The sequence below is a fragment of the Mobula birostris genome, chromosome 10, assembly GCF_030028105.1.
Source record: "Mobula birostris isolate sMobBir1 chromosome 10, sMobBir1.hap1, whole genome shotgun sequence".
Lineage (NCBI taxonomy): Eukaryota > Metazoa > Chordata > Chondrichthyes > Myliobatiformes > Myliobatidae > Mobula > Mobula birostris.
Window position 1 is genome coordinate 129502154 of NC_092379.1, and position 21605 is coordinate 129523758.

Consider the following 21605-nt stretch of genomic DNA (forward strand, 5'->3'; position numbering starts at 1 on the left):
GTACTGCACGGAAGAGACTCTGATGTAGGCGTTAAATCTCTGCAACAGTGCTTCAGTCCAAATATTATGATGCCCGAGGAAGTAAACTGTAGCTGACATTGCATTCAGAAACCAATCATTGGAGCAAATCAGGTCTTTCTTGGTCAAGGAATATGGTGGAGAACCTCAAATATCATCCCAACTGCTCAGTGAAGATTCCGTGCACATGAGCCCTCCACAACATCAGTCATCCTAGACTTTTGCATTATACACAGATTTAGCTCTTCAGTTTCCAAAATTGGCATTGCTATATACAATAATGCATAATAAGTGAGGGTCAAAAAGTCCCATCTCTCAACAAGACCAGCGCAAGAAACCTCAGATTCAATCTCCCCCCACACCTCTACTCTCCATCAACGGTATTTTCCTTCCTGTCAGGCTTCCTGTTAAGTAGTGATAATTAGTCTCGGCTGCTGATATCCAAAGTAAGATTAAAAGTTAAAGATTAGCTTTATTTGTCTTCTGTACATCGAAACATAAAGTGAAACCCACCATTTGGATCAATGCAAATCAGTGATGATTGTGCCAAGGCAGCCCACAAGAGTCACCATTTTTCCAGTGTTACCCCCTGTACCTAATTAAGTGGCCACTGAGTGTATGTTGTTGGTCTTCTGTAGCCCACCCATTTCATGCTTTGATCTGTTGAGTGTTCAGAGATGATCTTCTGCACACCGCTGTCACTACACATGGTTATTTGAGTTATCGTTGCCTTCCTATCATCTTGAAGCAGTCCAGCCATTCAACTACTGCACAGAGTCTTGTCATCTTCAGAAGTTTTCTGATGACTCTGCCATAGTTGGATGCATCAGCAAGGGAGATGAGGCTGAGTACAGGGCTACGGTAGGGAACTTTGTCACATGGTGTGAGCAGAATTATCTGCAGCTTAATGTGAAAAAGACAAAGGAGCTGGTAGTAGACCTGAGGAGAACTAAGGTACCGGTAACCCCTGTTTCCATCCAGGGGGTCAGTGTGGACATGGTGGAGGATTACAAATACCTGGGGATACGAATTGACAATAAACTGGACTGGTCAAAGAACACTGAGGCTGTCTACAAGAAGGGTCAGAGCCGTCTCTATTTCCTGAGGAGACTGAGGTCCTTTAACATCTGCCGGACGATGCTGAGGATGTTCTACGAGTCTGTGGTGGCCAGTGCAATCATGTTTGCTGTTGTGTGCTGGGGCAGCAGGCTGAGGGTAGCAGACACCAACAGAATCAACAAACTCATTCATAAGGCCAGTGATGTTGTGGGGATGGAACTGAACTCTCTCACGGTGGTGTCTGAAAAGAGGATGCTGTCCAAGTTGCATGCCATCTCGGACAATGTCTCCCATCCACTACATAATGTACTGGTTGGGAACAGGAGTACATTCAGCCAGAGACTCATTCCACCGAGATGCAACATTCCTGCCTGTGGCGATCAAACTTTACAACTCCTCCCTCAGAGGGTCAGACATCCTGAGCCGATAGGCTGGTCCTGGACTTATTTCCTGGCATAATTTACATATTACTATTTAACTATTTATGGTTTTATTACTATTTATTATTTATGGTGCAACTGTAACAAAAACCAATTTCCCCCGGGATCAATAAAGTATGACTATGACTATTCTCCTCTGACCTCTCTCTTTAACAAGGTGTTTTCACCCACAGAACTGCCACGCACTGGACTTTTTTTTGTTGCTTTTCACACCATTCTCTATACACTCTCTACAGAATGTTCTGATTTTAAATCCCAGGAGATCAGCAGTTTCTGTGATAGTCAAACCATTCCATCTGGCACCAATCATTCTGTGGTCAAAATCACTTAGATCACATTTCTTCCCCATTCTGATGTTTGGTCTGAACCACCACTGAAACTCTCGACCACGTCTGCATGCTTTTATGCATTGAGTTGCTGCCACGTGATTGGTTGCTCAGATGTTTGCATTAACAAACAAGTTTACTTAATAAAGTGGCCACTAAGTGTATACTTCCTGCATATTGTGCGTTAAAATATCTGTACCCAGAATGAATTCAACCTCATCTTGAAAAAATGCTGAAGCTTTTAGAAAAAGGCTTCAGAAATGTTTGACTAATTAGATATTTCAGTTAACAAGGTGTACAGGTGTACCTAACAAAGTGGACAATGAGTTTAGCATGCCCACGACTAGCTGATTTACTAAAGCTATCTAATAACCCTTGTTGGATGTACATTTTGAGCATTGAGCAGCTGAAATGCATTCAGTGCATTACCCTGATATGGTTGAGCCAATAGATAACAAAGAATAATATGTTTCACACTTTTGATTATCAAACTAAGTGACTATCCCCATCAGGAGCACTAGGCCAAACAGGCTATCAACACCAAAAAAAATATCCAAGACATTTTCTCTTGGTGGGAGATCTGGGATGTAGAAATTAGTTTTAGGTGATCTGCAAACAAGAGATCAGCATGGAGAATGTGTAATTTAACACAAATGCAGGGGTTCCCTATCTGGGGTCCACAGACCAATGTTCCTCTAATTTGTAATGAGGAGTGAGGGCAAAAATCTTGTGCTGTGCAATATTTTGCCCAGTGACAACAATATGTGCACACTGAATTTTACATAGAGAGGTATTTATTTTAACAGCTAGCAAAACACTGTCAGTAAGAACGTTGATCTCCTCTGGGTTTGATCATTTTCACTCTCGCTCATCAACACTCTTCACAAAACATACGCAGCAGGCCTGGAGCGGGCAATGAAGGATTTTCTCACTGGAGTTTTTGCACACCATCCATATGTGATTTGCTTGCTAAATGCCACTTTGAAAAGTCAAGTTTCCAAACACCACGCCACTTTTTCCCACTTGCAAATTCTCCAGCGACTTTTGCATCGCGGCAATACACGCAGTTTCTGTACGGTACATAAATATTTCTCGTAGCTGCACGTTTCTGATCTCATGAGATTTCAGTGTAGCAGTTTCTACTGTTTCATTAACCCATTTGCTTTAACTGAATGGGCAGTTCTTTTACACTTCACGTCCTTTACTTCTTTGGAATTCAACACAGTGAATCAGTAATTTCTTCAATAAAAACAGTATAAATAAGGTAGTCCTAAAATCTGCAGATAAATCATCGCAAACTTCACGTTATCAACACTGTCTGCATCAGAAACTGGAAAAAGCAATATGATTATGTATGATCGTGAAATATACCCAACATGCCAATGTGATAGAGGGTGACAACCTTTTGTGTGCAATTTAAATTCCTTGGTGCACTAGTAGTAAAAGATGTCTGCATGTGCACACCTTAGGGGGAACATTGCCACAGACCCCTTGCTTAAAGGCAGTGGTCTATAGCATTAAAAAAAAGGTTGGGGACGCCTAAATGAGAGGTATGAAACAAAACCATTACAATTTAGCAGTTAAGAATATTTTAGTAATTGTTTTTAAGTTTCAAATTCTTATGAGTGGAACTTCAGTTTGAAGTGCAGGAGCTTCAAATGTTATATGGAAAACGTGGCGCTGAAAATTCTACACTTACACACACACTCCTGCTTCCTTATGTAGTGACTGACAATGTGGACAACCAGAGGAGCAATGGCAGGTTTGAGTAGGAAGCCTGAAACAGAGCAGTTCTGTGCAGCAAGTCCACCAGAAATAATCACACAAAAAAATCAATTACTTCCACACTAAACAAATCACGTCCCTGGAAGATAAATAACGCATAGGTGGACTGATCCATTTGATGGACATAGAATATTTTCACTTTTTGTCAGTGTTCTGTTTGAACATGCAGAAAGAACAGTCCTGGTGCATTTACCACACAGATTGCGGCAAACTGCAAATCACACGCCAGGCCTGGGAAGCCAGAGACTCCGTCTGTACATTTTAAAGTGCACTGCGACCGAAAGTGTGTCAGGTCTTTAATTACCACCGCTGCCTCCAAAATGAACATGCAAATTAATTTTGGAGGGGGTGGGGGGGGAATACAGATAAAAAGATCAGTGAAAGTATTGGAATCACTTGGGGGGTGGGGAGGCAGAGCACTCGGCTCTTCTGCCAAGTACACTCCAGTTGTGTTAAGAGCATTTCCTCTTGCTGCCTCCATCTGGTTATCATTTGCTGAGTGTATAGAGGGCTCTGTGGAAACAGTGCCAAGAGGCTTACTTGTACTTAGGAACGTGCACCCAGACTACCAATAGGTCAGCCTCCTAACACACATGCTTTGAATATATTATACAAGGATCTACAGTCTGCATAGCATTTGTGGGGAAAGGTTTCAATGGGTATACAAGAGAAATTAAAGCATTTTCTTTCTACAAATAAGGTTTCGTCCACATTTTGGAAAGTACCAGCATCCCTATAAAGTTTGGGTGGGTTTTTTTTTTGAGTAAAATCACACTGCACAGAAATAGTTTGTTTTTTCTCTTAAAAATAACCAGTGCAATTAAACACTAGACTTACTGTTGGTGTCCACATCCAGGAAATCAGCTCGCCCTTTTAAAAAAAAACTTTCTAAACTTGACTGCATGTCCTGTTACAAGTCTTGTTCAAAAAAAAGGGGCAAGTATTATCCTGTTCTAAGACACTTTAAAAATCACAGGACCAAAGAGTACCAAGAGACCAGAGCCTCAGAATACGAGGATGTCCCTTTAGAACAGCGATGAGAAAGAATTTCTTTTGCCATTAGGTGGTGAATCTGCGGAATTTGTTGTGGAGACCAAGATAGCGGGTATATCTAAAGCGGAGATTCATAGGTTCTTGATTAATAAGGGATTCAAAGGTTACAGGGAGGAGGTAGGAGAATGGGGTTGAGAGAGAGATAATAAATCAGCCATGATGGAATGGTGGAGCAGACCCAATGGGCTGAATGGCCTAAACCTGCTTCTATTGTCTCTGGTTGCCTCCATCTTGCAAGGGAAACCCACATAATGGCACAACCAGGTTTATGGATCTTCAGCAATAAGGGAGCCAATAACAAGACTGTGGTGTTCTCGTGCAGTGTGTTGAAACTCTGACTAAACACCAAGTTAAACCGGAGCCAATGAAGACAGTGTCGTAGTAAGGTTAACCATTTACTGTGCACTCTTCCACATTAACATTGTATGGTGAAAACTGTTGATAAAAAAATACAAACATATACAGCGTCTGTTTCATTCTGGAGACCACACGTGCTCTCTTCTTTTAGCCAGTGTCACCAGCTGCCCCGAGTAGCGGGCGAGAAGGGTCCCATCAAACCGCCACTGGGTTCGATCCAACCCCGCGTTTGAAATTGAAAAGCCGACACGCACGCCGCCCCGACCGCCACTTCCTTAACAGAAACCGTGTTAATACTTTTACTTCAAATACTTTCCTATGAACTTACGGCGTTGCTTCTATAATGTTTCTTTGTGGGTAGACACAGAGCTCTTCACCATCATGATGCACGCACGGCACCCACCTTTACACCTTCTCCGAACCGGAGGTTACACACAAGACGCGGCGAAACCGGAGGTGATGTCATCACATGCAGCGATATACAATAGACAATGAATTTGCCTTTGTTAAACTTCAACTTAATTATCAACCTTTAACTTTAACTAGAAAATAATTACAAACAAATCATTTAAAACGTAGACCCTACAAAGTCAAATAAATGCCTTAATGGCAACACAAAGACCATAAGACAGGAGCAGAGTGGAGGGTATCTGGAATGCACTACCAGGGGTGGAGGTGAAGGCAGTGGCAGATATAATAAAGGCATTTAGGAGGGTCACAGACAGACACATGAATATGCCGAGAATGGAGGGACATGGACCATATGCATGCAGATAGGATTTAAGGCAATTAGATCTCATTGGCTTAATTAGCTTAGCACAACATTGTGGGCCAAATGGCCTGTTTCGATGCTGTACTGCTCGAGGTTCTATATAGCATGCACAGGTAAGATAAATAACGTGTACAGAACTTAGATTTATGCTAATGCTCACCTCAATCCTTATTAACAATACGATGGTCATGAAGTTTGAATTTTTACTTCCCCTGCTGTTTAAGGGGATGTGGGTGGTTTTCCAATTCATTTCAATTTAGTTCAGAGCTGGTAAAGTAAGATTCATCTGCAGAGTACAGGAACAGATTTTCCTTTTTGAGAAAACTTGCCCCAGGACTGCACACAGTGACTTCATTAGAGTGAAGTTCACTACATGTTACAGCCTCTCTTACAGACCTTGGTGGAACTGTACCCAGTACCTCAGGCTCCAAGTTTCCAGCCTTTTCCTCAATTACATCAGACCCTTGGGGACCAACACACAGCTGCAGGCTGGATTACAGCCCATCAGTGCAACATCTTACAACATTTAACCCTCCAGCAGCAACTCTCAGCTCGTAGGGGAAAAGCGACAAAAGCAGCTAATCCCTGATACACAACAATTCCGTAACACCAACAATGGCACCACACCCGTAATTCATCTGCAAGTTTAGAAAACGCCAGTGAACCAGGTTCAATTCTCGCCAGTGTCTGTGAGGAGTTTGCACACTCTCCCCATGACCATGTGGGTTTCCTGCAGGTGCTCCAGGTTCCTCGCACATTTCAAAGACATACAGCTTAGCAGGTTAATTGGTCACAAGGGGTTAAAAAGGCAGCGTGGACTCACTGGGCCGGAATGGCTCTCTTTAAATAAAATAAACTTAAGTAGACTAACATACACAAAATTTTGGAGGTAAGGAATAAAGAGTTAACATTTCAGGCCAAGATTTCCAACATCTGCAGAACCTCTCACGTTCTGGTTTAAGATGTTACTTGTGAAGCACAGTGACAACTTGCTGGAAGCAAACAAAACAACTAAATACTTTATTAATCACACTTTCTCTCAAAAACGATCACTGCAATCGATTGCCTGCAACTTCCCTTTTAGAATCAAGCTTTTGAATCGCCTGTATGAGCCAGCATTTCCGCGGTGTGAACTGAGGTCTCAAAGCTACGGTCCGGTTGCGGTGTGGTTGTGTATAGGCCCAGTGGAGGCGGCAGGGCCCGAGCCCCGAGAGAGAGAGAAAAGCCGAGGTTTGACCAATTTAAGCGCCAGGCTGAACTGGAAAGGTCGAGTATGGGTTGAATCGAGGCAGGTGGTCCCAGGCCCAACAGCGAGGAGCAATCCACTGTTTGGCTGACTTAAGCAATGAGCCAGATTGAAAAGGTCAGGAGGGCAAGGCTGGAAGTGAGGGACGGGACAGTATTCAGCTCGCTGCTTACGATATCTATTGATCTCTGCGTTGAACTGAGGTTGTGGCCGACAGCTAATGGGCTCCTGGATCGGCTCAAAGTTGCTGGTGAACGCAGCAGGCCAGGCAGCATCTCTAGGAAGAGGTACAGTCGATGTTTCAGGCCAAGACCCTTCGTCAGGACTACTCGAAGTCCAGACGAAGGGTCTTGGCCTGAAACTGTCGACTGTACTTCTTCCTAGAGATGCTGCCTGGCCTGCTGCGTTCACCAGCAAATTTGATGTGTGTTGCTTGAATTTCCAGCATCTGCAGAACTCCTGTTGTTTCCTGGATTGGCTGCCAGGATGACCCACTTCATGGCTGCAGACCCACTTTTGTGAACTTCAGTTCTGAATGCTATCTGCTTACTTTTTATTGTTTACACGATTTGTTTTCTCAATGCACACTGGGTGCCTGACGGACTTGTTTTTAAAATGGGTTCTGTTGGATTTCTGTGTTTTGTGGCGGCCTGTAAGGAGACAAATCTCAGGGTTCTATATAGCATACATACCTTTATAATAAGTGTACACTGAACTTTGTTAAAATAAGTCGACAATCTGGTTCAGTTATAATCCCACCATCATCAAAAAGCTGAATCAGTTTCACTGTCATTGACTTGGATGATGTGTAATTTGACGTTTTGCTGCATGACTACAGTGAAAGTACATTAAAATTGCTATTTCAAAAGTAAATAAAAGAAATAGAAATAAAGAGGTTGTGCCCAGCAGGTGACGGAGCAGAGGTCTGGTGGAGGAGGAGGCCATTGCTGAATTGTTGAGCGTGAGCAGTGGGAGTAAGCAGAGGGCATATCCCAGGAGAGGGTCGTTAATGATGGATGCTTCCTTCCCGAGACACCGCCTCTTAACGATGGTGCAGAGGTGAGAGAGTACACGAGGGAGAGCGGGCGCGAGGGGGGCGGGGCAAGCCGGACATTTTTCATCCTCTCCTTGGCAAACAAGTGGGAAGCCTACTTAAGATTCAGATTCATTTATTGATCACATGTACATCAAAACATAGAGTGAAACCTTAAGGTGACCGGCAGGAAGTATAGAGGGGATGCCAGGGGTAAGTTTTTGTTGACACAGAGAGTGGCTGCATTGAACATGGTACGGTAATAGAGGCAGATACAGAAGACGAGTGGGTGGGTCAGCGCCGTCTCCCAGCCTCCCACTCACCGCTGCCAGAGGAAGGCGTCTGCACGTAATGGTCTCTTTCTCCCCCCCGATACTGTCGGAGGATGGTGCCGAAGTTTTGGGTCTTGGGCAAGGCTGAATCAGTGCGGTTTGTGGATCGGACTCTGTAGTTCCTCTTATGATGTGTTTCTGCTTTCCAGTCCCTCTTTTTTTTGTTGCAATTTTGGGCGATTGTGAGTCAGGGCGGCCTGCAAATAACGAACACCGAACTGAATATGCCCGAACTTTTCATTTTTGTGTATCATATTCTGTGTTTTCACTTGTTATTTTTGCTACCGTTTATGTAATTTGTTGTTTTTTGTTCCCGAAGGTGGGGTTGATGTTTTTCTTTGAATGGGTTCATGGTTTGCTTTGTTTCGTGACTGTCTGTGAGGAATATGAATCTCAGGATTGTATACTGCATACATACTTCCATAATAAATGTACTTTGATTCTTTGAGAAGTCTTAGCCACAAAAACCCTGTATATAAGAAGGGTGCCGAAGACGTTTGAGCAGTACTACACTTGTCAATGTGGAGCAGAGAGCGAGTTTGTAAATCTGGCACGAGTAAAGGATGTTGGGAACGGCCAGGGTGAAGCACCGTGTGGTGGGGGGGGGCGGTGGGACAGTCTGCAGTGGAGCACCAGGGGCAGGAGGGGGTGCAGATACAGACACACCCAGCCTGGAGAGCAGGCAAGGACATTCGATTCCAAATAATTCATTTATTCATCATTACAGAATGTCTCTCTGGTGCTTCCCTCTCCCTCTCCCTCCCCTCTCCCTTCCCCTTTTCCCAAACATGATTCCACATGCAAGATTTTTGCAGTACTGTAAAACTGAACTCAGCTTATTTGTTTGAGATCAGAAGTGAAACTTGGCGATTGTACAAACTACGAACACTAGCACAGCCCAGTGCAGCTACAGCCAGTCCTTTCTTTGAAACCCAAAGGAGAGGGCTACTGAAACCAAAGGTTCATTGTATTGTCAAAGTATGCATGTACAATACAACTCTGATATTTGTCTTCTCCAGGTAGCCATGAAATACAGAAAAAGCGTGGGAGTTGTTGAAAAGAAGAGCCATCACTTGCTCCCCCCAACACAAAAAAAGAAACAAAACTGGCAAACCCCAAAACCCCCACCCCCTCGCAAAAAACAGAGACGATATCAAATCCCAACCCCCCCTCCCCTGCAGAAAAGAACAGCAACCATAGCTTCAAAACCCCTTAATCCTCTCTCACGCACGCAAAAACTAAGATTCACCCACACAGAAAAACACCAACAGAACATCAAGCATCAGACTCCAAGTCCCCAACTTCCTCCTCACATAAAGTAACTTACCACCCACTCCCCAGTAAGAAAGAAAAACAACAAAAACTGAAGGAGACAAATAGAAAGTACAGTCCAATAATGGCTTAAATCTCAGAATATCAATATTATTCTTCTGTCAGCTTGATTTGGGAACCAAATTGGGTTATTTCCCTACCTCCCTGTAATAGTCCCACTGCCAATTAATAATCATGGTGCAGTGAGTAATTTGATAGGCATCCAAACCCATGAGGATTAACTACTTAAACACCGCAAATAATCAGCAAATAAGTTGCAAGCTCAGATTGGGGAAGTTATTTATTTTGTATTCAGAGCCATAATCGCAGTAACAGGCCCTTCTGGCCAAATGAATTTCACCCATGTGACCAATTAACAACAAAAAGTGCTGGAGGACCTCAGTAAGTCTGCATCTACAGAGCGGGTTAACCTTGCCCATATACACAAAAGATTCCGCATGTGCTGGAAATCCAGAGCAATAGACAAAACGCGGGAGAAACTCAGCAGGCCAGCAGCATCCATGAATGAGAATAAACAGTCGATGATTCAGGCTGAGGCACCTTTGAAACGTTGACTGTTTATTCCCCTCCTTCGATGTTGCCAAACCTGCTGAGTTCATCCTGCATTTTATTTGTTGCTCAATCTTTCCAATGTTTCGGCGAGACTAAAACATACACTCAATGGCCACTTTATTGGGTACACCCATGCACCTGCTCGATAATGTTGATAAAACTGATCAGCCAGTCATGTGGCAGCAACTCGACGCATAAAAGCATGCAGACATGGTCAAGAGGTTCAGTTGTCGTTCAGACCAAATAAAAGAATGGGGAAGAAATGTGATCTAAGAATTTAAATAAGATCTAAATCTTATTTGACCATGAATGATTGTTGGTGCCAGATTGGGTATTTTGAGTATCTCAGAAACTACTGATCTCCTGGGATTTTCACACACAACAGTCTCTAGAGTTTACAGAGAACAGTGAGAACAACAAAAGAAAAAGAAAATCAGTGAGTGGCAGTTTTGTGCACAAAAACACCTTGTTAATGAGGGAAATGAGGGGAAACTAGCCAGACTGGCTCAAACTGACCGGAAGGCAGCAGCAACTCAAATAACATATTACAACAGTGGTATGCAGAGGAGCACACAAACCTTGAAGTGAATTGATTACAGCAACGGAAGACCATGAACATAATGGTCACTTTATTAGGTACAGGAGGTACCTAAATGTGGCCACATTTAGAGAACTGAGTACAAATGGGTTAAAGCCTGCATCAGTATACCTATTGTGATTTTACTATGATGACTACAAGCCTCCTGTTACTTTGGCATCTCCTTTCTCCTCCAAATGGCCTGTGTTTTAATTGATCAAGTCCAGGGTAAGCTGGACTGCAGCATCAAGGTAAAGTCAGTGAAGAGGCCAAACACTCATGAAAAGCTATCAGGAAAGGTACTCCTACATTTGCTGATGAAAATTGGCCCTTTATGTAACAAAGGATGTGTTGCAAACACAAAATAATCTGCAGATGCTGGGGTCCTGACGAAGGGTTCCAGCCCGAAACGTCGACCGATCTTTTCCATGGATGCTGCCTGACCTGCTGAGTTCCTCCAGCGTGTTGTGAAAGGATGTGTTGCCATTGGAGGTGGTTAGGGTTAGGAGGCAAACCAGGAAAGAAAGGGTGAATGTAGCTGGAACACTTGATGGTTCTGGGGATGTTTCCTATAGTGGGGGAATATAGAACCAGAGGGTACAGCCTCAGCATACAAGGAAGTCCCGTTAGAATACATACGAGGAGGAATTTCTTTAACGAGAGGATGGTGAACCTGAAATTCACTGCCACAGACGGCTATGGAGGTCAATTCATTTGTATAAGAGGTGGATATGTTCTTGATTAGTCAGGGTGTCAAAGGTTACAGGGAGATGGTTGGAGAATGGGGTTGAGAGGGATAATGAATCAGCTATGATGGAATGGCAGAGCAGACTTGATGGGCCAAATGGCCTAATTCTGCTCTCAAGTCTTATGTCTTGAAATGATGTGGCAGGACACATGCGACTATTCACAGCTCCTGAGCAGCTACATACCTGTCCTCATGACACCTCAACAGATAGGCAAGTGCAGCTTCTACGAAGGACCTATCTGCAGGACACAAGATGGTCACAGATTCAACATTATGTCCAACTGAGAGGACACTGCCCTAACAGCTTCTCTCTCTCCTCTTCGACATGCCCTTGTACATTTCTGTAACAAAACAGAACTTTAAGAGATGCTGGCTGTGGAGCTACAGTTCTGGATTAGCATCAACAATAGTGCTCATATTGAACTGCAACACTGGTGGCTGTGGTCGACAGCACATTTGACAGCAACTTAGGCACAGCACCAATGTACTATACAGCAGAACCTGGAACAGCCTCCTTGAAATAAAACAATCTTTCCCAGTGATTTGGCTCTGATGCCTCCCCATATTCAAACAACTTACTCATGAGGAAACAACAGGAATTCTGCAGATGCTGGAAATTCAAGCAACACACATCAAAGTTGCTGGTGAACGCAGCAGGCCAAGCAGCATCTGTAGGAAGAGGTGCAGTCGACGTTTCAGGCCAAGACCCTTCGTCAGGACTAACTGAAGGAAGAGTGAGTAAGGGATTTGAAAGTTGGAGGGGGAGGGGGAGATCCAAAATGACAGGAGAAGACAGGAGGGGGAGGGATAGAGCCAAGAGCTGGACAGGTGATAGGCAAAAGGGATACGAGAGGATCATGGGACAGGAGGTCCGGGAAGAAAGGCGAGGCGGGGGGGGGGACCCAGAGGATGGGCAAGAGGTATATTCAGAGGGACAGAGGGAGAAAAAGGAGAGTGAGGGAAAGAATGTGTGCATAAAAATAAGTAACAGATGGGGTACGAGGGGGAGGTGGGGCCTAGCGGAAGTTAGAGAAGTCGATGTTCATGTCATCAGGTTGGAGGCTACCCAGATGGAATATAAGGTGTTGTTCCTCCAACCTGAGTGTGGCTTCATCTTTACAGTAGAGGAGGCCATGGATAGACATGTCAGAATGGGAATGGGATGTGGAATTAAAATGTGTGGCCACTGGGAGATCCTGCTTTCTCTGGCGGACAGAGCGTAGATGTCCAGTCTGCGTCGGGTCTCACCAATATAGAAAAGGCCACATCGGGAGCACCGGACGCAGTATATCACCCCAGTCGACTCACAGGTGAAGTGTTGCCTCACCTGGAAGGACTGTTTGGGGCCCTGAATGGTTGTAAGGGAGGAAGTGTAAGGGCATGTGTAGCACTTGTTCCGCTTACACGGATAAGTGCCAGGAGGGAGATCAGTGGGGAGGGATGGGGGGGACGAATGGACAAGGGAGTTGTGTAGGGAGCGATCCCTGCGGAATGCAGGGGGGGGGGGGAGGGAAAGATGTGCTTAGTGGTGGGATCCCGTTGGAGGTGGCGGAAGTTACAGAGAATAATATGTTGGACCCGGAGGCTGGTGGGGTGGTAGGTGAGGACCGGGGGAACCCTATTCCTAGTGGGGTGGCGGGAGGATGGAGTAAGAGCAGATGTACGTAAAATGGGGGAGATGCGTTTAAGAGCAGAGTTATGAGGAATGCGTGAGTGGAGAGAGTTAGACAGAGCAGAGCTAAGCGGGGAGGAGGGGAAGAGCAGCCCAAGAGGAATCTTTACCCTTACCGACGGGACGTAATGGCTAGAGGGTGGTGAAATTCAGTCTGTTTGGTGGCCCTGCAGCTAAAACAGAACCAGACTGCAGCAAACTGCTGTGACAGGAGTGATTATAGCCAAAGATCTTGGTGGGATCTGTCATCTATAAAGTACTCCCCACATCAGAGTCATCTCAGAGAACTGTAACGTTATGTTTACCTGCAAAAGGACAAAGAAAACAAGCTCTTTTTGAACACTGAGTGAAAGTGTTGGCTCGAACAAAGCAAGGACTTAATTCAGAAGCTGATATCCCCTTGCTTTCAGAGAACAGCCATTCCCAGGCACCACAGGTTGAAGGGAAAGGCTGGGTAGGGTCTGCACAGCCAGCTCACTGCCTCAACGACCATGTTAGACCTGGGGTTTCACTGGGGAACACTGCAACTAATCAAAGCAAGTGGATTTGTAGATGGAAGATGCCAAACATCCTCGTGAAGACAACCGTTTATAGATTCCAGAATTCTGAGAAAGCAGTACAATCTGAAGAGATCAAAGAGCCCTTTTATTAAATTTGACTCAGTCCATCTACAGTCTTGAACAGCAGCCAAAAGACCTTTCAGTTCAGAAACACAGCAGCTAGATGCTTAATATCTACAACTAGGCTGTACTTTTCACTCCTTTATAATTACCCCTGCCAGAGAATGGGGTTAAACCTGCTACGTCCTTGGGGGTGGAGGGAGCACATCGATGAGGCCAAATTGAAAAACAATCCTTTCATCCTCATAAGGCAGCTTGGAACCAAGACTTAGTGCTTCTGAATATCCTCAGCTCAGCCCAGGACATCATCAAAGAGCGATGACTCAAAAGAGGCAGCATCCATCATTAAGGAGTCTCCCCACTTACGACATGCCCTCTTCTCATTGCTATCACCTGAGAGGAAGTATTGGAGCCTGAAGAGACACACTCCATTTTTTAAGAACAGCTTCATCTCCTCTGCCATCAGATTTCTGAATGGAAAATGTACCTGTGAACACCACACACTACTTTTGCTCTCTTCTTGCACTTAAGTAGAAGTTGTATAGGACCTGGTTCCTCAACTCCAGTTTGTCCCATTCTCTCAGCAGTAGAGGTATGGCAAGGCATTCCGTCTTTTCAACTTGGGCCATATCCCCTTCTGCAACAGCTTGCCAAACAGAATCTACACGAGGGTCATCTCACTGAGCTGCTGCCACTTCCCTCGGTCACAAGGCAGGCAACTGCTTTGTTTTCAGAGCAGTCAAGTTACAGTAAGCTTGTGGAATGGAGCAACCAGAAGCCCTCAAACAATCCACAGCTCTAGACTGCCCTGGCCTTGCCTGATTTCCTTGTGGCAGACAACTGGCACACTGCTTTAACCCCAGAGATGGGAACGCTCTCCCACTCTCCATCCATTTCCAGCCCTTCATGCAAGTGTCAGGACAAAGCATCTGTATCAATGTTCTGGCTGAAATCGTAGACAGACAACACCACCAACTAATGATGGCCTGTGCCATCCAATTTCGCCGAGGTCAGGATACAAGTCAATGGATTGTTGTCAGTCCTCACCTCGAACTTGGCACCATATAGATAATCACTCAACTTCTCCATCACAGCCCATTTCAATGCCAGAAACTCCCAATTTGTGTGTGGGGTAGTTTCACCCAGAGGGTGACCGATTCCTGCTGACAAAAACAACAGGTTTCAACCCTGTGCCCTGATCCTGATATAGAATGCACCCCAAGCCCTCTTGGCTAGCGTCTGTATGCAATACATATGGCATTTGAGGGTTTGCAAAAGGTAATATGGGCACTTTCATCAGCAGCTTCTTCAGCAACTGAAAGGCTTCTTCATATTTTGCATCCCTTCTTGCTCCAAAAGTCTCCGAAGGGCTCAGACAAACTTAATCATCTTCTCCTTTTGTCCTCCTTCCTTTCATCCCCAAGGGAGGGTAACCACACAGAAGGGCGGCTTACTTTGGAATAGTCCTTCACAAGTCTCCGGTAGTACCCACAGAATCCAAGGAATGAGCATAGGGCACTCACATTCTTGGGCCTTGGCCATGTGGTCACCACCTCTATCTTGGACGAATTTGTAGCTACTCCTCCATGAGACTACGTGCACAACATAATTGACAGCAACAGTTTTACCACTTCAGCTTGAAGGCAGTCTTAACACCTTCAGTAGCCTCGTCTCGTGCTCTTCCTCACCACCACCATGGGTGATGCATAGGGGATCTGTGATTCAGTGATAATCCCAACATCCTTCAGATTCAGCAGATGTTCCTCTACCTCTGCTGTGCTAATCATTGAGACTTTTCTCTGAAAGGGGTGTCCTCTGTCATTCAGATAGTGTGGTGCGTACCCTTGGAGCTACCCACATCAAACTCGTCAGTAAAAGGACATCTTGGAACATCTTCTCCACAAGTCTCTTTTTCCAACCCTTGGGTGCTAAGGAATCACGAGAGTTGAATGATTTGGCTGTCAACTTTCCTGATCCGGGAGATTGGTTCTCTCCTGGTTTTCTCACAGGAAAGCTAAACATTACGGTCGCTGGGAAAAGACGTGCCATCGGCATTCCCCCACCTGAGGGTGACCCTTCTCTCCGGGGTGTTCCTGACAATCACTGTCAGCCTGTTTACATGTACAGCCGACAGTTTCTGCAGTTCAGGCCTCACCAGTACCCCAGCAGGGAAGTGAGACTCCTCTTTGTGATCTTACAGAGCATCCACCAGGAAGGTCTTGGCATCAGGCATTCCAGGAAATTTGTAGTTTCCCATCACTCTAAATTCTTCCCCAGGCTGTAACACGAAGGGTTTGGACTGGTGTACCACACAGTTCCTCACTAGTGCTCATCATCCGACTTAGGATGGGCTGACACTTTCTCAAAAACAGCTCTGAACACCAAGTAAATGCACAAGCCTTTCAGAAAACTCTCTCCAATTCTCTCCTTGCCGGCTCACACTAGCCTCCTCACAATAGGAGTATTTGTTCCCACAAGAATGGAAACTTCACCCTTCTCAACTTGGTCCGGACAGACCAACTAAAGTGTCAAGACTCCAGCTACTCCCAACCCAGCTTCAATGACAAGTACCCATCATATGGGTAGTCATCAGTACTAATGCCCCAAAGCTCTAGGGCACTGAGTGACCTCAATGGTAAATACCGGTTGTAAAAGGGTCTGTACAGCAGATTAACCAGAGAACCTGTGTCAAGTACAGCTCGAGCATAAATACCCTCGATCCATAGGGATACAGTGGAGTTTGGCCCCATGAAGCCTTCAAGAAAAGGGTTTCGCACTGTGGAGTGTCCTTTGATTGGAACATGCTCCCCCGAGACCCTTCCCTTACTGGGTCTCTCTGAGGTTTCTCGACTTCCTATTCTGTTTAAGTAATCATTGGTTCACTTTCTGAAGGTTTACCCGTCCTTCACACTCTCACTCCCCTTTTCATGGGACCCAGTTCAGTAGCAGCCCTCTGCTTACGTCCCATCAGTGGGTCCGATCTTGTCATGCCTGGTGGCAGCAGCAGTCTATATCAACTGAGATACCTCAGCTTTCAATTCTTTCACGAAATCCTGCAAAACTCCCGCTTCAGCAACAGAGGCTACTACTGAGGACTGTGCCCTGCTGATGGAGGCCTCCCGCTCCTCCATCGCATTTTCCTCCTCTTACTTCTCTGATTAGCTCAACAAACGAGGGCAGGGGTAGTGGGGGGGACATTCTAGACATTCAGAGGCTTAAAGCAATCACGTCACGTGACTGTGCACCCTTCACCACCTGGTCCATCCTCAATTGATTCATATCAGCCTGTGGAATGGCCTCTTTACAGCGCAAACAAAGCAGTTGTCTCTCTAGCTGAGAAACGTAGGCAGAAGGTTTCTCCCCTTTCTCCCGAAACATGCGCCTGAGCCTAATTATAAGCTCCACCAGGCTTCCCGTCACGCCAAAAATGTTTTCTAACGCTTGCATGTAGCCTACAGACGTGGCAAATAGGTTCCCTGCCTTTAAGGACCTCACCACCTGAATACCAGGACCTTTTAGACTCCCCACCAGTCGCTGTCGTTTCACTTTATCAGGGCACTGCCACTCACCCAGCATCTGAGATGTCTGTTCCACCCAAGTCTCATATCCCTCCTCCCCACCCCCACCCCCAATCGGGGGTGGGCTTCACTCCTGGCTGTCCGCCAGTGCATCTTGCCATTTATCCACCAGGGAGGTAATTGCCAAAACCAACTCAGAATTTTCACCCCTCACTGAAGGCCTCATTAGATCCTCCACGTCAGGCAACCCCATCGCCTCACTCTGCAGAAACAAGAGCAACTTGTCTTTAAAGTCTCCGTCCTCAGCTACAGAAGACTCATCCTACAATTCGGCACGCTCGCCTACACTCCCCTCTTCTCTGAAAGTATGGACGGCCCATGGCCCTACCTTTCCAGGTACCCCAAGCATAACGGGCAGATCCACTCCTGTCACTGGTCTGAACTAAAACCACATCTTTGCCCACCATTTGGTCAAACTGCCACACCATGATCATAACTTTCCCAAATATTGGAACTGAACTTAAAACTCTAATCAGCAATTTTATCTGAGCTGCAGATATCCACCCCACTCAGAACACAAGCTTTAGTTAAGTCATCTCTTTGAATCACACCAACGCTTAATCCCTGCGGTGTCCATAATTATGTACCTTAATCACTTTCCTGGACACTAGTTTACCTCAAGCTTAAACACACAAAAGAGCAATTACACAGCATTCAGATCCCGGGCGAGCCCCCACAGTGAAACCCCCATTTACCAACTGTCTCTAGAAACACGGTTGGTTGGCCCCTTGCTAACAAGTCAATGGACTCAGCGGTGAGAAAAACCACCTTTTTCAAACTCCGTACATCTAGGGTAGATATGATCTGGGTCCCACCAGACCAGGAGTGCTGGGATGTTTTGACCACCTGCACCCCAATCTGTGTAAATATTGTACAAATGCTGCCAATTACCCACCAGCAAGAAATAACAGATCAGACACTGCATGCAATAAGAAAAGTGCATTTATGAATGTCAACCTAATCAAATAGTTGTTAAAGAAAGAAAAAAAAACAGAAAAATAAATAGAAAGGGCCCATCATAATTAAAGCAGTCAAATCTGCACAAAGTTGGAGCTCAAATCTTCTAAAAGCTGGAGTTGTCCTTGTTTGCACGGCACCAACTCCTATTCTCTGATCATCAGCTGAATTTTCCATCTTGGACTCCAGCGAATCACACATTGATTAGATCAAATCCTACCACCAGTTCTCTCCGTCTCCCACCGAGAAAGGCCCTCGACCCATTTAGTGTCCATCACAAAACCTCTCCGCCCAGCTTTCTCTAGAACCTTCTCCCAATTCCACCAACCTGATTGGCTGATCTGACATTCTCAAGCTGAACATCACAACCCCTCCTCTTTAATGGTAACCCAAACACTACCAGCAGAACTAACTGCTTCCACAGAAAACTGTCAAATGAAATACCCCACAGCATTAGCAGTAAAAGCTTAACCAGAGTGTTATACATTATATCTGATGGCTCTGGGCCTGTACTCAATGAAGAATGAGAGAGGGATTTCAGTGAAAGGCCTAGATAGAATATGGACGTGGAGAGGTTACTTGCAGTGGGATACTCTAGGACCAGAGAGCAGAGGCCTAATTCTGCTCCTATGTCTTATGATCTCAGCTTGGTGCTCTTATCTGCATCATTATTTGAAGCTATTAAAACACAAGGAAAAGCAAAAAAAAAAATAGAAAACAGAATATGTTATAGTTATAGAGAAAGTATAGTGCAGAGACAGGAAGGTGCAAGGGTACTGACAAGGGAGATTGTGAAGTCAGAAGTTCTTCTTTAATGTAAAAGGGATCCATTCAATTTCTTGAGAAAACAGTACCACAGTTCATGTGGCTTCCATGCTATTCTCTGCACTGAGGAAAGAACAAATTCAGCAGTCAATAATATGCTTACGTCAGCAAGGTCAGTACAATTATCCTGGTTAATATTTCAAATTTGTCCTGTTTTATTTCCCAGATGAGGTTGGGTGAGACTGGGATTAGAAGTCACGGGTTAAGGATGCAAGGTGAAATGTTCAAGAGGAACATGGGGGGGGCGGGAAGAAGCTTCTTCGTTCAGACAGTGATGAGAGTGTGGAGCGAGCTGCCATATTTAAGAGAAATTTGGATCGGTACTTGGATGGGAGAATTGTGGAGGGCTACGGTCCAGGTGCAGGTCGATGGGACTTGACAGATTAATAGTTTGATACAGACTAGTTAGGCTGAAGGGCCTGTTTCTGTGTGGCGTGCTCTATGACTATTTCAGATTTACAGGAAATACACTCTATTTCTATGAACTCTGGCCATGGTTTCACAAACGCTGGTGAGTCAGAAGGCTTTTGGTTCAAACCCACAAGTACTGAGATCAAATCTCCAGGTCAGTACTGCAGTGGAGCGTAGTCTTATTTGAGGTATTAAATCAAAGTATAATCCGTCCCACGCCAGCACTCCCCTTCTCATCCAAGGCTCACCTCGGCTGAGGAAAAGCAGATTTGTGCGTCAATTAACATTTTAAAAATAAAAGTGATTATTTTCATACTGAATTTTGTGGGATCTTGCTCTGCACAAATTGGCTACCATATTGCAGTATTCAAATGCAACCACACTTTTGGTGTTTTTTTTGAATAAGTTGGGGGGGGGGTCAGTCATTTTGAAACAAATTAGGATTGTTTCTATCTCAAAATTGTTTAAGTATCATGAAAATGAAACCCCTTTCTAAAATCATAATTTATACCCAGTGGCCACTCTATTAGGTGCACTTGTACACCTGCTCGTTAATACGTATCAGCCAATCATGTGGCAGTAACTCATACAGACAAGGTCAATTGGTTCAGACTAAGTATCAATATGGAGATGGAATGTGATCCGAGTGACTTTGACTGTAGAATGATTGTTGGTGCCAGATAGGGTGGTTTGAGAATCTCAGAAACAGCCGATCTCCTGGGATTTTCACACACAGCAGTCTCTAGAGTATCCAGAGAATGGTGCAAAAAAAATCTAGTAAGGGGCAGTTTTGTGGGTGAAACGCCTTGTTAATGAGAGAGTCGGAGGAGAATAGCTGCATCTGACAGGAAGACGACAGTGACTCAAGTAAGTTACAATGTTAGTGTGCAGAAGAGCATCACTGAATACACAAAACATCAAACCTTGAAGTGGATGGGCTACAGCAGCAGAAGACCACAAAATACACTCGGTGGCCACTTTATTAGGTACAGAAGGTACCGAATAAAGTGACCACTGAGTATGTCTTAATTTATTCTCAAACACTTTTAAAGATTAGCTTTATTTATCACATGTACATCAACACACACACACACACACACACATAGTGAAAGTGCTCTCAATTCCAACAAATCAAAGTAGCAAGGATTGTGGTGGGGCAGCCCAACCTAGCATGCTCATAACTAACTCCAACCACATGCCTGTGGGAGGAAACCCACCCAGCCACGGGGAGAACGTACAAACTCCTCACAGACAATGGCAGGAACCGAACCCCGGTCTTGCAGCTGGCCAGCCGGGTGTTAAAAAAAAAAATCTCTTCTCCTTCTATCAGGATAACAATCCTTGAACAACCTCCCTGTGGATTATTACATGATCCGCCACGCACCCCTAGCGAAATACAAATACTCAGACATTCCCAAGTGAAAAGCAGGACGAATTCACACAGAGGGTGCTGCACATAAGGAACAAGCTGCTAGAAGTGGTAAAAGTAGGTACCTCTGTAAATTTTAAAAAGGTATTTGGACAGATAAATGGATAGGAAAGGTTTGGGATGCGGGTCAAATACAGGCATGGCATAAGCTCGGGTAGGCAACCTAAATGAGTTGAGCTGAATGGCCAATCCTGATGGTATAACTATGATGAAGGGCAGTGCAGGTGTGCACTTGTAATTTTATCAGTATGCATCTTCAGGAAAGTGGGGCCTTCCGTTGGTCAGGAACGACCAAGAAAATTACATCATCGCTGTCCACGTGATATGCAAGCCAGAGCAGTACGATATGGAGACCAAGCTGTTGCCCATGCGGCAGACTCCCCCTCTCCATGCAGCTGATGAATCCAAAGGAAAAGCAGAGACTGAAACAGTCAGCGTTGAACTCAACTTAAGAGACTCCAGCTCTGGATTTTCCCCTTAGGA

The 21605-nt window shown here is 45.0% G+C and overlaps 1 protein-coding gene across 2 annotated transcripts in view; it reads right to left on the bottom strand.

The window, feature by feature from the left end:
- Window positions 1–21605, bottom strand: part of ophn1 (oligophrenin 1) — a 243209-nt gene that overhangs the window by 189146 nt on the left and 32458 nt on the right. The window contains exon 1 of one of the 2 annotated variants that reach the window (XM_072270950.1): window positions 8413–8541. The exons of the other annotated variant lie outside the window; for it this stretch is intronic. The gene's annotated coding sequence lies outside the window, so the exon portion shown is untranslated. Of the gene's footprint in view, window positions 1–8412; window positions 8542–21605 lie in introns of those variants that run through there. 2 annotated transcript variants of the gene reach the window in all.